Raw genomic sequence first — 14,433 nt, forward strand, 5'->3', positions numbered from 1 at the left:
TATGCTAAGTAAACAGCCAGTTCAAACCATGCTATTTAATGTATTAATACATTACAACAGGCCCTGTGAACTGGGAGCATCTGTTCAAATTAAATTATGTTGATTACAGCAGCTCCGCATTTCTTAAAGAGGAAATACTTTATGGAGGACTAATGTTGAAAGGCATTCCAGTTATGCTAATAGCTTACTGAACAAGAGCAGGTGTCCGATTTTCAGTTCTGCAGGTCTTAGCAGCACTAAGGGAGAAGAGCGACCTTCATCCACAGGAACCTGGACACCCTCAAAGTCAAAGTACTGTAAATTTGTTATCACAGAGAGAAAGGGTTGTAAACCATTGACTTTTCAACTTTGAAACTTTGAAGGCATCTTTCCCAGTTTCTGTTATGACTTTATTTCCCAAAGTGTAGCAGAATGTGGGGAGATTTGAGTTAGGTATTTAAAATTATGAGGCCTCTAGATAGGATAAATGCAAGCAGGCTTTTTTTTACTGAGGTTGGGTGGAACTAGAACTAGAGGTCATGGTGCAGGGTGAAAAGTGAAATGTTTGGGGGAAACTTCTTCACTCAGAGGGTGGTGAGAGTGCGGAAGGAGCTGCCAGCGGAACTGGTGGATGAGGGTTTGACTTCAACTTGTAGGAGAAATTTAGATAGGTACATGGACGGGAGGGGGATAGAGGGCTCTGATCTGGGTGCAGGTTGATGGGACTGGGCAGAATAATAGTTTGGCACAAACTAGATGGGCTGAAGGGTCTGTTTCTGTGCTGTTGTCATCTATAACTCTATCAAATTACACATAAGCCACCTTCAGTTTCTTTTTTTTTGGCAGATATTTACAGGAAATGCAATTTATGACAGAACTCCATATAAACTGACAAACAACGAATGTGCAAAAGAGGACAAATTGTACAAATAAAAAATGCTGAGAACATGAATAGTAAAGTTCTTGAAAGTGAGTCTGAAGGTTGTGGAATCCATTCAGGGTTGAGGTGAGTGACGTTATCTATGCCTGTGCAGGAGCCTGATAACTGTAAAGTAATAACTGTTCCTGAACCTGACGGTGTGGGATCGAAGGCTCCTGTACCTCTTGCCTGATGGTAGTAGCATGGATATTGGGGGCTTTTGATGTTGGATGATGTTTACTTGAGGCTGTACTCCAGTTAACTGTGCTCAATGGTGATAGACTGGGCTGCATCCACTACTTACTAGCGTCGAGCACCTATGCTCCATCCGCCACAACAGACAGGATCTCCCAGTTGCCACTCACTTCAACTCTCCCTCCCATTCCCATTTGGATATGTCCATACATGGCCTCCTCTACTGCCATGATGAGCCCAAACTTCAGTTGGAGGAACAACATCTCATATACCATCTGGGTAGTCTCCAGCCCCTTGGTATGAACATCGAATTCTCCAACATCCGGTAATTCCCTCCCTCTCCCTTCCCCATCCCACCTCTACTCTGTCTCCTCTTCTAGCTGCCTATCACCTCTCATGATTCTGCCTTCGTTTACTACCCATAGTGCTTTCCCCTTAGGTTCTTTCTTCACGTCTCCTGCCTATCCCCTCCCTGCTTCCCCTCCCCCACCCCTTGATCTTTCCTCTGATTGGTTTTCCACCCTCTCCACACTTTCCTTATAGGACCCCTGCCCCCTCCTTTAGTCCTGACGAAGGGTTTCGACCCAAAACGTTGACTGCTTCTTTCAATGGATGCTGCCTGACCGGCTCAGTTCATCCAGCTTTTTTGTACGTCTTGATTTGACCATAGCACCTGCAGTGCACTTTGTGTCCACTATTTACTGTAGCCTCTTCCATTCCTGGACATTCATGTTTCCATACCAGGCCATAATGCAACCAGTCAAGATACTCTCCACTGTGCAATTATAGAAGTTGGTCAGAATTTTTGGTGACATGCTGCATCTTTGCAATCTGTTAAGAGAGTAGAGATACTAACCTGCTTTCTGTGTGATGGCACTTGTGTGCTGGTCGAGGACAGAACTTCTGATATGATAATAGAAGGGATGTAGGACTTGAAGTGATGGAGGTTGAGAGGTGACCTGACAGAGGTGTATAAGATGATGAGAGGCATTGATCATGTGGATAGTCAGAGGCTTTTCCCCAGGGCTGAAGAGGACACAGTTTTAAAGTGCTTGGAAGTAGGTACAGAGAGGATGTTGGGGGGAGTTCTTTATGCAGAGAATGGTGTGTGCATGGAATGGGCTGCTGGCGATGTTGGGGGAGGCAGATACAACAGGGTCATTTAAGAGACTCCTGGATAAGTACATGGAGTTTAGAAAAATAGAGGGCTATGGGTAACCCGAGGTAGCTTCTAAAGTAAGTACATGCTCAGCACAGCATTATGGGCCGAAGAGTCTGTTGTGCTGTAGGTATTCTGTTTTACTATCTTTCTATAATGCAAAGGAACTTAAAGCCACTAATCCTCTGTACCTCTGATCCCCTAATGAGAATGGCACACGGATGCATGAAAATGGAGCTCTCAAGATCAATATCTGCACTCTAGCCCCAAGGACATGGATCAAGTGCTATATGATGCCTGTTGAACATGGAAAATGAATGCATCTTCAGATGTCATCTTCCACCCATTGCATCACCTGCATTAGATATTGCTCAGTATCGAACATCCTATCACTCTACTTCCATCAATGCCTGTTAATCAGTACACAAATGGAACTGGGTTCTCCTCTGCAAGCTCAAACATGTTTTCCATGGTAAGCTTCAGATTCGGCTCAAAGATTGAATACCCAGTCTAATTATTAATCACTACCATATTCATCGAGCAACCCTCACAACTTACAAGGATGTTGCCAGTTCTGGAGGACCTGAGTTATAGCGGAAGATTGAATCGATTCCTTGGAATGTAGAATATTGAGAGGAGACTTGATAGAAGTATACAAAATTATGGGGGTTATAGGTAGGGTAAATGAAATCAGACTTTTTCCACTGAGGTCAGGTGGGACTACAACCAGAGATCATGGGTTAAGGGGGGAAGGTAGAAGGTTTAAGGGGAACATGAGGGGAAACTCCTTCACTCAGAAGACTGTGGAAGTGTAGAATGAGCTGCCAGTACAAGTGGCGCAAGTGGGCTCAATTTCAATGTTTCAGAGAAGTTTGGATTGACACATGGATGGTAGGGGTATGGAGGGCTATGGTCCCAGAGCAGGTCAAAGGAAGTAGGCTGTTCAAATGGCTTGGCATGGAGTAGACGGTTGAAAAGGCCTGCTTCTGTGCTGTCCTCTTTCTGTGACTCTACCTCCCTCTTTCCAGCAATGAAAGCTCGTACTCAATCAGCACCAGCTGCAGCAAACCATCTGAGTAATGGCATGCCTGCATGGCGAGTAGAGTGGTACCTATTGCTGGACATATATGTCACATCACATACCGGCACTTTGCACACTTTAAATGGTAACATATTTGTGGATGTTGATTGTATGTAGTAATATAGCAAGCAGTAGTGGTCTACAGCCATGGCAAGGTAGAGGGATATCCAATTTGCCATCCCCCTGAAGGCTCTGATCTGCTGTAGGAGGGAAAATTGATGGGCACGCACAATGAAACTTATTTCAGAAATATTTTTATTCAGAGTTGCAGCGTAATAACAGGCCCTTCCAGCCCAATGAGCTGGGGACACCCAACTACACCTATTTGGGCAATTAACCCACCGACCTTAATGTCTTTGGAATGTAAGAGGAAACAAGGGCAGCCGAAGGAAACCCAGCCGATCATGCAAAGAACACACAAAATGCCTAGCTTTGGCAAGCCTGCTGGTCTGCATACAATGCATTAAGGGCCAACTCCCCTACTTCCAACCTTGCAAAAAAATTTTCAAAAAGATTGAGATTTCCCCCTCCCTGTGTGGAGTAGTCACCATTTCAACACCTAGAGTATAGATGCACCCACCCTGTTGTGCCTAAAGCCCATGACCTCCACAAGCAGAAGCCATTCAATGTCTGAGTGTTGCTGTACAATTCAAACTGGTGGGGTCATCTCACCGAATACCAGTGTTTGTAAGACTTCCAGTACTTTGTTTGCCTGTTCTACATCTGAGCTGGTATTGTTGCACAAGATACAGATCAGGTTTCCTCTTTCTGATGGCCAGTAGGTAATTTTTCAGGATAGTCTGGTACGTGGATATGGAGATCCACTTCAGGTTGAACTAAAGCAGGTTTTCCAGCACATCACAAGCCTGTTTCTGCCCACGAGGCTTGTCTATTGACACTTAATCCACTGACAATCTGAAAGGCAGAATGCAGGGATGCACAGCACATTGGTGAATATCACTCTGCATGTGCAATATCCTCCAAGTGCCTAAAGCATTATGCACAGAACACTCAGCAAAATAAACCATGAACTTCACAAATCAATTATGGATATCGCTTTTTTGAAGAAATTCAATTATCAATTGATGCTCTCCAATCTAATATCTAGATGCTGGTATTGGAGTCTACCTTTGCAATATTGATGTTTTGAGCTGGTTACTGTTTGGATGATATCTATCATCGTATGTGCAGCCAGAAAAGCCTAATATGGCAGATGGCTCAGGTCATGACAGATGCCCATGCATGCGTTACAAGCAAAATGAGGTGCAATCAATTGCCCAGCAATGACATACTAATTTTATTGTAAATGTGTTTTTGTGCAGGAGCTTGTAGATTTTATTTTGTTTTTCTTGACTTCATTTACATTCTTCTCCTATGTTCCAGTTTAGAAATATTTGAATATCTGTGATAGAGGCTTCATTGCCTGGTTATTTAATGAAAATAGAATAAAGATCAAAGGCTCTTTTATCATTTTGATTCAACCAGTTTTTTTTAATTCCATTACTGCAGAATAACATTATATTCCAACACAGTTTAAAATTAATGAGTAATATTCATTATTGAGCAGTAAATATAACAAATATGGTATAATTAATACAATCAACACACACAAAATGCTGGTGGAATACAGCTGGCCAGGCAGCATCTATAGGAAAAAGTACAGTCGATGTTTCATGTCGAGACCCTTCGTCAGGACTAACGGAAAAAAGACACAGTAAGAGATTTGAAAGTGGGAGGGTGAGAGAGAGACCCAAAATAATAGGAGAAGACAGGAGGGGGAGGGATGAAGCTAAGAGCTGGGAAGTTGATTGAAAAAGGGATACAAGGCTGAAGAAAGGGGAGTATCATAGGACAGAAGGCCTTGGAAGAAAGAAAAAGGAAGGGGAGTACCAGAGGAAGATGGAGAACAGGAAAGGAATTATTGTGAGAGGTATAATTAATACTTCACTTTCTACGCAGGCAAATCAGCTCACAAATAGCCAGTGCGCGGGGGGAGACTTTGGTAATGCACCTCCAATGTCATTTCCGCCTGGAGAGGGCGGGCGCTAGGGATTTAAATACCAGCACCATGAAGTTTGAATAAACTAGTCTCGAAACAACTTACCGACTGCGTGTCGTTATTTCAGTGCTGTGTGTAGCACATCGCTACATTGGTGACCCCGATGGTCCAAACGGGATTTGGACCAAAGATGACCGACTCTTCATCTGTTCACGCAGTTTTGCTCAAACTACCAACTTTCTGGACGCTGCGACCACGCGTGTGGTTTAGCCAAGCAGAAGCCCAGTTCCAGATTCGGCAGATATCCTCTGATTCCACACTTTACTACCATGTGGTGAGTGCCCTTGACCAGGAGACGGTCGCCCAGGTTGCGGATTTCATACAGTTGCCCCCGGAAGAAGGCAAATATGAAGCATTCAAAGCGCTGCTCATTGGGACCTTTGGCCTCTCACGGTGTGAGCGGGGTGCCCACCTGCTTCACCTGGATGGTTTGGGAGACAGACTGCCGTCAGCATTGATGAATGAAATACTGTTCCTGACTGACGGACACAAGCCCTGCCTCATGTTCGAGCAAGCGTTCCTAGAGCAACTGCCCGAGGACATACATCTGCTGCTGGCTGACGTAGGTTTCAGCGACCCCCCGGAAGGTGGCGGCCCGGGCAGACATGCAGTGGAAAGCCAAGAGGGAGAGCGTGGCATCTGTCAGTCAGATTACCAGGCCACGCGCCCAACAGCAGACCAGTCAAGGCCCGGCAAGGGAGCGCACACAACACAGAGGCAGGAGTGAGGAGGCCAGAGAACAGTGGTGTTTCTACCACCAGTGGTGGGGCACAAAAGCCCATCATTGTTGTCTGCCCTGCAAGGGCCAGCTGCTGCTAATGACAATGGCGGCTGGCCACCAAGCCAGCCTCTTGTATGTCTGGGACAAACAGTTAGGATGCCGCTTCTTGGTCGACACCGGACTGGAGATCAGCGTCTTGCCCTGATGGGGTACGGCAACTGCAACAGGAAGCCAGGACCCACCCTGAGGGCCGCAAACGGCAGCATGATACGGACCTACGGCACCCGCACAGTGCAGCTGCAGTTCAGCGCCAGCCGGTTCACGTGGGACTTCACACTGGCCACGGTGGCCCAACCACTCCTGGGGGCGGACTTCTTGCGAGCTCACAGCCTGCTGGTTGACTTGCAAGGGAAAAGACTGGTACATGCCGAGACTTTCCAGACATTCTCCCTGGGTGAAGCCAAGTTGCCGGCCCCACACCTGGACTCCATCAAGCTGTCGGACAATGAATTCACCAGAATCCTGGCGGACTTTCCATCGATTCTGACACCGCAGTTCATGGCAGCCATGCCCAGACCCGGGGTAAAGCACCACATTCCGACCCAAGGACCACCCCTCCACGTCTGCGCATGAAGGCTCCCCCCGGAAAAGCTCTGCCTGGCAAAGGAGGGGTTCAAGAGGATGGAGGAATTGGGGATCGTATGGAGGTCCAACAGTCCATGGGCCTCCCCCCCGCACATGGTGCCCAATGTAGCCGGGGGTTGGAGACCATGCAGCAACTACCGCAGACTGAACGAGGCTACAACTCCAGACCACTACCCCGTGCCGCACATACAGGACTTTGCAGCAAACCTGCATGGGGCAAGAATCTTTTACAAAGTAGACCTCGTCCGAGGATACCATCGTATCCCGGTGCACCCTGAAGACATCCCCAAAACAGCACTCATCACCCCGTTCAGCCCGTTTGAGTTCCTCCGAATGCCATTCGGCTTGAAGAATGCCACACAGACATTCCAGCGGCTAATGGATGCGGTGGGACGCGACCTGGACCGCGTTCGTTTATTTGGACGACATCCTTATAGGCAGCAGTTGTCATCAGGAGTATCTGTCCCACCTCTGCCAGCTCTACTCCCGCCTGAGTGATTTCAGCCTCACGATCAACCCGACCAAATGCCAGTTCGGTCTCGATACCATCGACTTCCTGGGCCACAGGATTACCAAAGACGGGGCAACACCTCTGCCCACCAAAGTAGACGCGATCCACCACTTTGCCCGACCCAACACGGTCAAAGGTCTGCAGGAGTTCGTTGGTATGGTGAACTCCTACCACTGTTTCCTTCTCTCAACAGCCCGTATCATGCGCCCTTTGTACACCCTGATGTTGGGTAAAGGCAAGGACATTACTTGGGATGAGGAGGCCGCAGCCACTTTCTTTAAAGCCAAGGAAGCCTTGGCAGATGCCGCGATGCTGGTGCACCCCAGAACGGACGTCCCAACCACCCTCATGGTGGACGCATCTGACACAGCTGTCGGTGGGGTGCTGGAGCAGCTCATCGAGGGGCACTGGCAACCCCTGGCATTCTTCAGCAAGCACCTACGACCAGCCGAACTCAAGTACAGTGCTTTCGACCGGGAGCTGTTGGCGCTGTATCTGACAATCCGGCATTTCAGGTACTTCTCGGAAGGCAGGCCGTTCACCGCGTTCATGAACCACAAACCGTTGACCTTCGCGTTCACGAAGGTGTCCAATCCCTGGTCGGCTCGCCAGCAGCGACATCTGTCCTACATTTCCGAGTACACGACTGACATCTAGCATGTCTCGGGAAAGGACAACGTCGTGGCAGACGCACTCTCCAGACCAGCAGTCCAAGCCCTGTCCCCGGGGGTGGACTATGTAGCACTGGCGGAGACGCAGCAGGCAGACGACGAGATGCCCAGCTACAGGACCACAGTCTCGGGTTTGCAGCTGCAGGACTTTCTCATAGGCCCAGGTGAGAGGACGCTCCTGTGCAACGTGACTACCGGCCAACCTCGACCCATTGTCTCGGCAACTTGGAAGTGGCAGGTTTTCGACTCCATACACGGTTTGGCACACCCATCTATCAGGACAACCATCTAGCTGGTCTCCAACAAGTTCACGTGGCATGGACTCCGCAAGCTGGTCAGTGAATGGGCCAGAACGTGCGCGCAGTGCCAAACAGCCAAGGTGCACCGGCACACTAAAGCCCCGCCACAGCAGTTCGAACCCACCAACCGGAGGTTCAACCACATTCATGTGGATGTTGTGGGCCCCCTACCAGTGTCCCGAGGAGCGTGGTACCTCCTAACTATGGAAGACCTGTTCACGACGGGGCTAGAGGCTGTCCCGCTCACTGACACATCTGCCGATTCCTGTGCCCAAGCACAGATTGCAACCTGGTTAGCACACTTCGGGGTACCGGCCCACATTACCTCTGACAGAGGTGCCCAGTTCACCTGCAGCCTGTGGTCGGATGTGGCCAGCCTGTTGGGAACGCAGCTGCACCACACAACTGCCTACCACCCACAGTCGAACGGACGAGTGGAACGCTTCCACTGTCACTTGAAGTCGGCTCTCATGGCCCGCCTGAGAGGACCTAACTGGGTGGATGAGCTTCCCTGGGTCCTGCTTGGAATTCCTACAGCGCCCAAAGAGGATCTGCACGCCTCGTCGGCTGAGTTGGTGTACGGCACACCCCTGGCCATCCCGGGAGAGTTCATACCAGCCCCAAGGGGGCAAGAGGAAGAACCCGCAGCAATCCTGGACAGGCTACGCAACCTGGCCCCCGTACCAACTTCACAGCACGGACTGGCCCCGACCCATGTACCCAAAGAACTGCAAAACTGTAAGTTTATGTTTGTACGAAGGAGTGGACACCGGGCGCCGCTACAGCAGCCGTACGAGGGGCCGTTCAGGGTGATCAACAACAACGGGTCCACGTACGTTCTGGACATTGGGGGGGAAAGAGGAGGTGTCACGGTGGACCGATCAAACCAGCCCATGTGGACTTGGTGCAGCCGGTCGAGGTTCAGGTACCGCGGCGCCGAGACAGACCTCCCAAACAAAGGATGATCCAGACTGTGAACATTGGGGGGTGTATCGCCGGTTCTGGAGGGGCGTTAGGTGGCGACCCACTTTCTGCGCAGGCGAACCGGCTCACAAACAGCCAGTGCGTGGGGGGAGACTTTGGTAATGCACCTCTGATGTCATTTCCGCCCGGACAGGGCGGGTGCTAGGAACTTAAATACCAGCACCGCGAAGTTTGAATAAACTAGTCTCAAAACTACTTACCGACTGCGTGTTGTCATTTCAGCGCTGTGTGTAGCACATCACTACAACTTAGTATTTACCTTTCATTGATCTGGAGATTTTTTGTCTTTTTGTAACATCACTTATGGAGCCATAGAACAATAAAGCACAGAAGCAGGTCCTTCTGCCGATCTAGTCCATGCCAAACTATCGTTCTGCTAGACCCAACGATCAGCACCTGAACCACAGCTCTCCATGCTACTCCTATCCATGTACCAAGCCCAATTTCTCTTAAGTTTTGCAATCAAATCTGCATCAACCACTTCCACCAGCAGCTCGTTCTGCACTCTCACTGCGCTCTGAGTGAAGAAGTTCTCTCTCGTGTTCAACTTAAACATTTCACCTCCAGTTCTAGTCCCACTTAACTTCAGTGGAAGAAACCCACTTGCTCTTACCCTGTGTATAATCCTTCATAATCATAGAACATAGAATATAGAAATCTATAGCATCTTTGGCCCACAGTATTGTGCCACCCATGTAACCTACTCTAGAAACTGCTTAGAATTACCCTACCACATAGCCCTCTATTTTTCTAAACTCCATGTACCTATCTAAGAAGCTCCTAAAAGACCCTATTGTATCCAACTCCACCATCGTCACTGGCAGTGCATTCCACACAGCCAAAACTCTCTGTGTGAAGGACTTACCCCTGACATCCCCTCTGTATAGAGGGCTATCGGTAACCTGAGGTGATTTCTAAAGTAAGTATATTTTTGGCACAGCACTGTGGGCTGAAGGACTCATACTGTGCTGCAGGTTTTCCAATTTTTTTCTATGTATCTACTTCCAAGCACTTTAAAACTATGCTCCCTCATGTTAGCCATTTCAGCCCTGGATAAAAGCCTCTGGCTATCCACATGATCAATGCCTCTCATCATCTTATACCCCTATATCAAGTCACCTCTCATTCTCCATTGCTCCAAGAAGAAAAGGCCATGTTTACTCAACCTATTCCCATAAGGCACACTCTCCAATCCAGGCAAATTCCTTGTAGATCTCCTCTTCTATAGTATCCATATCCCTCCTGTAGTGGGGTCTGACCAAGGTCTTACATAACTATAACATTATCTCACGGCTTTTGAACTCAATCCCACGGTTGATGAAGACCAACACACCATACGCCTTCTTAACAACACTGTCAATCTGCGCAGCAGCTTTGAGTGTTCTATGAACACGGATCCCAGGATCTCTCAGCTCTTCCACACCTCCAAGAGACTCACCATTAATATTATATTCGGACTTCAAATTTTACCTACCAAAATAAACCACTTCACACTTACCTGGATTGAACTCCATCTGCCACTTCTCAGCTCAGTTCTGCTTTCTAATGATGTCCCGTTGTAAACTCTGACAACCCTCCAGACTATGCACAACACCACAACTTTTGTGTCATCAGCAAACTTACTAACCCACTCTTCTGCTTCTTCATCCAGGTCATTTATAAAAATCACAAAGAAGAGGTGTCCCAGAAAATATCCCTGTGGAACACCACTGGTCACTGTCCTCCATGCAGAATATGAACCATCTACAACCACCCTTTGTTTTCTGTGGGCAAGCCAGTTCTGAATCCAGAAAGCAAGATCTCCTTGGATCCAAGCCTCCTTACTTTCTGAATGAGCTTTGCATGTGGAACCTTATCAAATGCCTTAATTAAATCCATATACACAACATCCACCTCTCTACAATGTATTTTGTTACATCTTCAATGAATTCAGTCAGCCTCATAAGGCAAAACCTGCACTTGACAAAGCCATGCTGACTAATCCTAATCAGATTCTGCCCAAATGCTCATAAGAGCTGCTCTCAGGATTTTCAACAAATTGCCCACCACTGAAGTAAGACTCACTGGTATATAATTTCCTGGGTTATCTCTACTCACTTTCTTGAATAAATCTCCCCTCATTCTCCTATGCTCCAGAGAATAAAGTCTTAACTTATTCAATCTTTTCCTTTATCTCAGGTTTAGGAAGCTATTGATTCAGCCTCATTTGTACCTACCATTCAAGCTATTAAGTGCATGTATTGGAACAACCACAGGAAGTGTAGCATTGAATTATAATAATCCTTGGCAAAGAGTGAGGTTCCAGATGATGGAGATGGGAGAGGACATTGTTAATGCAAATATTAATAAGCATAGAAAGCTAGAATTAACATTCAATTGACTCCTTAAGAAAGTTGTGGCAGTAATTCCTAAACTTGAGATCTCAGGTAAATGAATCTCAAATGACACAAATTATTTTGCAGTCAAACATTATTCAACTTAATTAGTTAATCAAAAGCATGCAGATTTGCATGGGCTGCCCAGGTACAGATCTTCAAGCTCTGTCAATGCAAAATAGAGAGTAATGAATGTAATGGCTCTTATTCCTAAATAGGATGAGGCTGCTCTGCTTTTAAGACTTTAAAATGCCTGACAATTGATTGTAATCTTCTTGTGATGATGCCTATTTCAATCACATTTTTACCTAACGTGCACAGATGTAACTAATTTTAAGCAACCTGTGTGAAACGTGCTTCTCAATTGTCAGTGTAGGACATATATTAAATTATTATAATATCACTTGGAGAAAAGCCAAGTTCCTCCTGGCAATTGACAAGTAAACACCAGGGGAGTGGAGAAGGTACGCTTTGCAGATTCATTAATCAAAGTGGTTGCTAGATATGACATTTACTGCATGGTAGTCAATGTGTCCTTTAATTGAAGACATTTATGCTCCTTAGACCTTTCTAAATTGCTCTTTTTGAAGATTGAAAAACATTTCTCCATATGTACAGTACTGTGCAAAAGTCTTCGGCACACATACATAGCTAGTGTTCCTAAGACTGTAGTAATTTCGCATAGTGCTGCTACAAAAAGAAAAGATCATGGCATATGTGAGAGGTGAGAAACCTGATTCTGATATGAGTCTCTATTGTGGACTGAGAGTGGGAAGGGGGCAGGGAAAGGGGAATTGTGGTTGGGAAAAGGGGAAAGGAGAGGGGTGGGAGCAGTAGAACCAGAAAGGTATTCTGAAATGATCAATAAATCAGTTGTTTGGAATCAAATGACTCTGTCTGGTATCTCAGGGCTGGGTGTGTCTGCACCCGCACCACACCCAGCCCTGGCAGTCATTCTCTGACACCTGTCCCACACCCCTCCGACAGAACTTTACTCTCGCCATTCCCAACATCCTATGTTCCTACCAGATTTACAAACTCATTCTCTGCACCATGTTGACAAATACAGCACTGTGCAAAATTCTTAGGTGCCTTAGCTATACATATGTGCCTAAGATATTTGCATAGTATTGCAACCATGCTAGTTTAGCAGAACCAAATTTATATTCAAATAAGTTACATTTAATATCACCAGCATATGTTGGAAATTTGTCGACTTTTTGGCAGCAGTACATCGCAATACATAAAACTGTCTTACAGTATAGGTATAGTTAAATTAAATAAGTGCAAAAATAGAAATTAAAACATAGTTTGATAGTGGTGTTCATGGGTTCAATGTACATTCAGAAGTTGGATGGCAGAGGGGAAGAAACTGTTTCTGAACCATTAAGTCTGTGCCTTTATGCATCTGTACCTCCTTCCTGATGGTAGCACTGAGAACAAGGCATGACCTGGATGATGGGGGTCCTTAATGATGGATGCTGTCATTTTGAGGCGTCGTTCCATGAAGGTGTCCTGGATACTATGGAGACTAATGCTGGTGATGGAGCTGACTAAGTTAATGGCTCTTTGCAGCTTCCTTCAATCCTACGCAGTAACCCCACCCTCACACCAGACAGCGAATCAGCTGGTTAACTTGCAAATATTCTCATGTTGTGACATTCTGAGTTCAGCAGAAATGGAAGTGATCCTCTCTGTTGTGCAATAAGTAAATTCAAAGATAAATTATTTCAAGTTTTTGATATTAGTTCTAGTTAATGGTAGATTCTGAAGAACAATGAAGGACATCTCAGCCAATACCTCACTGCTCTGTGATATTCTGAAGTTGGTGAGAAAGGGTTCCATCTTGGTCAAGGGTTCCCAACCCTTTTTATACCATGGACTCCTACCATTAACCAATGGGTTCATGGACTACAGTTGGGAACTCCAGACCAAGAGGGTGGTTGCACTCTGGAATGTACTCTCTGAGGAGGTGGTGGAGGCAGCGACTCATATAACAATTTTAAAAGTATCTGGATATGCTCTGGAATCACAAATGCATCAAAGACAATAGTGCAGGTAAATAGTGTGTGCATAGATGGGTCCTTGATGGTCAGATAGAAAATGGCGGGCTCAGTTACCCATTACTGTGCTATATAAGAATATGACTGTTTTCTCTGAATTGCTCCTGGTACAGTTTCTGTGCCTCAATTTTTGTGACACAAAACAGAAATACAGAAAAAAAAACACAGACACGGAAGCTTTTAAGCCATTCCTGTGAAATTATGCTGCAGGCTCAACTAAATTAATCCAAAGGTTTCAGTGAAATGTGTGAGTCAATTCTTCCAAATGCCTTTAGCTGGAATGGAAAATGCACTTTGTTATATACACCTGTACACTGCTCATTATTACAAATTTCTGATCTGCCAATCATGTGGCAACAAGTCATTGCATAGAAGCCTGCAGGCATAGCCAAGGGGTTCAGTTGTTCAGACCAAATGAATGTTAGAATGGAGAAGAAAAGTGACCTATTGTGGTGCCAGATGGGGTGGTTTGAATATCTCAGGAACTGCTGATCTCCTGGGATTTTTGTACACTGCCGTCTCTACAGAATTTACAGGGAATGTGAGAAACAAAAAGCATCCAGTGAGGAGCAGCTCTTTGGTCTTGATTATGAGAGAAGTCAGAAGAGAATGGCCAGACTATTTCAAGCTGACAGGAAGGTGGCAGTAACTTAAGTAACCACACATTACAACAGTGGTGTTCAGAAGAGCAGCTCTGAACACACAACACATTAAACCGTGAAGTGGGTGGACTACAGCAGCAGAAGACCATGAACCTACATTGAGTGGCCAC

The 14,433-nt window shown here is 46.4% G+C and overlaps 1 long non-coding RNA gene across 1 annotated transcript; it reads left to right on the forward strand.

Annotated features, from left to right (window-relative positions):
• Positions 1-219: 219 nt before the first annotated feature.
• LOC132384551 (uncharacterized) lies at positions 220-11,090 on the forward strand. Its single transcript, XR_009508931.1, has 3 exons — positions 220-291; positions 826-985; positions 10,875-11,090. It is a non-coding gene; the product is annotated as an uncharacterized LOC132384551 (long non-coding RNA).
• The last annotated feature ends 3,343 nt before the right edge of the window (positions 11,091-14,433 follow it).

The sequence above is a fragment of the Hypanus sabinus genome, chromosome 1 (assembly GCF_030144855.1).
Source record: "Hypanus sabinus isolate sHypSab1 chromosome 1, sHypSab1.hap1, whole genome shotgun sequence".
Lineage (NCBI taxonomy): Eukaryota > Metazoa > Chordata > Chondrichthyes > Myliobatiformes > Dasyatidae > Hypanus > Hypanus sabinus.